The following is a 2916-nucleotide window of genomic DNA, read 5'->3' as shown; positions in this document are numbered from 1 at the left end:
TCCAGGTGAGCGATGGAGTCCCACGCTTGTGGAGGCTGTTAGCTCCGTACCCCCGCGTTTAGCCCCACGGAGCTGGGCAAGTGCAGCGAGGAGGGGGGTCCATTTTACCTTGTACACCTCAGTGCTATTATCTAAAAACAGACAGACATACTTTATTGATCCCGAGGGAAATTGGGTTTCAATACAGCCGCACCAACCAAGAATAGTGTAGAAATATAGCAATATAAAACCTTAAATAGTTAAATAATAATAAGTTAATCATGCCAGATGGAAATAAGTCCAGGACCAGCCTATTGGCTCAGGGTGTCTGACACTCCGAGGGAGGAGTTGTAAAGTTGGATGGCCACAGACAAGAATGGTTTCCTATGACACTCAGTGTTACATCTCGGTGGAATGAGTCTCTGGCTGAATGTACTCCTGTGTCTAACCAGTACATTATGGAGTGGATGGGAGTCATTGTCCAAGATGGCATGCAACTTGGACAGCATCCTCTTTTCAGACTCCACCGTCAGAGAGTCCAGTTCCACCCCCACAACATCACTGGCCTTACGAATGAGTTTGTTGATTCTGTTGGTGTCTGCTGCCCCAGCACTGTGGTAAACTATGTACACCTATCTGGACACGCCCCTCTGCTGACTGCTCCTGTGCCTCCTCCCACAGACCCCTGTATAAAGGTGATTGGAGGCACTGCTCCTCCCTCAGTCTCCAGGATGTGTGGTCTCTTTTGCAGCTAATAAAAGCCTATCGTTCACCTCCTGTCTCCGAGAGTTATTGATGGTGCATCAAGCACACAACAGCAAAATGACAGCACTGGCTACCACAGCCTTGTAGAACATCCTCAGCATCGTCCAGCAGATGTTAAAGGACCTCAGTCTCCTCAGGAAATAGAGATGGCTCTAAAGTACAAAGAGTTTTGGAGTGCGCACAGCTAGAGCCAAAGGAAATCCCAGTTTTTGTGTCAAAATCTGAACTGACAACCTGGTAATCCACCTTTTTGTTTCCACAGGATACTACAAGAGGCCGTCCAACGCACGGAATCAGCTCTAATGTTCAATTACGGCCATTAAATATTTTTTATTTCAACCTCCTGCTGCCCGTAACTCCCTCACCTATTAATATCTGGCCTAAAGGTTCCGCACTGTATCTCTGTTTTAAAAAAAATCAATTAAGTGTACACCGTAGCCCTCTGTTGGAACAGAGTCCATAGATTCACCACTTTCTAGCTGAAGAAATTCCTCCTCATCTTGATTCTTAAAGGAACGTCTCTTCAGTCCGAGGCTATGTCCCAAGATCCTAAATGTTCCTATGAATGGAAATATCCTTTTGACATTCTCTTTGTCCAAGCCATTCGGCAGATCTCAATAACATTCATCATTCTTCTCTTCCCCCACCCCTGCAATACAATCTTCTGAACCCCCGAGTGGACCCACAGCCATCAGACACTCACGTGTTAACCCGTTGCCTTGACGACAACAAAAAAAATTCATGTCCAATTCCAGATGCTTAGTGCCCAATCAACTTTCCTTTGAAACTTAATGATGGGTCCATTGATAGCGCCATGAACTGATGCTTTAACAACAGCTTGCTTGCTGGTGCCAGAACCACCACACAGCTTCAGATCTCATCGCATCCTGGGTTCAAGGAGGTGAATTCGTGTGAAATTAGTGCAGTGTCTTTCCAAGTGTAACTACCCCGGTAAAACTAGAGTCAGCTGGCATCAAAGTTAAAAGTAAATTTCTTATCAAAGTATGGAGATATTACCATATACTACCCTGAGGTTTACTATCTTGCAAGCGTTCACAAAACAAATTAAAATGCAACAGAATCAATGAGAAACTCCACACAGACAAGGAAGACTGAAGCATCAAAGTGAATGCACAGCGGGGGTGGGGGGCGGCATCGGTCGGCGGTCACTCTTCACGAAGGACTGAGTTCGTGTGGCTGCTCTCCACTTATGCAGAATAAAAGACATTTCCCACATTCTGATACGTATGTGATTATTGGACTGCTCCTTATATTGGTTTCCTTCAGTTTCTCGGTTCTTGCGGATAATTGGCTGGTGGGTGAGATCTGTGAAATTTTGTGCGTCGGGGACGGGGGAGTTAGGGGTCCGGCTGTACTTTTCTGGGGATGGGGGGGGGGGTTGTTGACCATTATTGCGGCTGCTGTTTGCTGCGGGGGAAGGGGATTTTGGGGTCTGCGAGATATGTTTTACTTTTTCGTGCCGGGGTTGTGGGGAGGGGGTTGGGGTGGTAAGTTGATGTATTTTCTTTCAGCAATACCTGTGGTCTTTCTGGAGTAGACGAATATCAGGGTTGCACTTTGACAAGGTGAACTTTTGGGCTGACAAGCGAACAATGTGCAAAAGACGATACAAAATAATGAATAAAAAATAAATAGATAAATAATACTGAGAACATGAGTTGTCGAGTCCTTGAAAATGAGACAATTGGTTACCTTAAGTGATCAGTTCAGTGTTGAGGTGAGTGAAGTTATCCACACCTGTTCAGGAGCCTGACGGTTGTAGGGTAAAATCTGTTCCTGACCCTGGCTGCCTGGGACCCAAGGCTCAATGGCTCAAATAGTAGAGCCATTCCTTGCAAAATTAAAGATCCATCATTCCAGTCCTAGGATTTTACTGCAGTTTATCAGGACAGATTCCTGGGCAACAAAACACAAAATGCTGGAGTAACTCAGCAGGTCAGGCAGCATCGATGAAAATGAATTTTCGGGGTAAGACATTTGATCTGGACGGGAAGGGAAGGAGGAAGCTACCAGAATAAGAAGATGGGGGAGGGGAAGGATGACAAGCAGGGTGATAGGTGTGAGTGGGAAAGGGAAAGAAAAGTTGGAGGAGGAATAAGAGGGGAGGAGAGTGGTCCATGGGAGAAAGGGAAGGGAGAGGGGCATGGGGGT

Source organism: Hypanus sabinus, chromosome 16, assembly GCF_030144855.1.
Source record: "Hypanus sabinus isolate sHypSab1 chromosome 16, sHypSab1.hap1, whole genome shotgun sequence".
NCBI classification, from domain to species: domain Eukaryota; kingdom Metazoa; phylum Chordata; class Chondrichthyes; order Myliobatiformes; family Dasyatidae; genus Hypanus; species Hypanus sabinus.
This window is presented reverse-complemented; position numbering follows the sequence as displayed.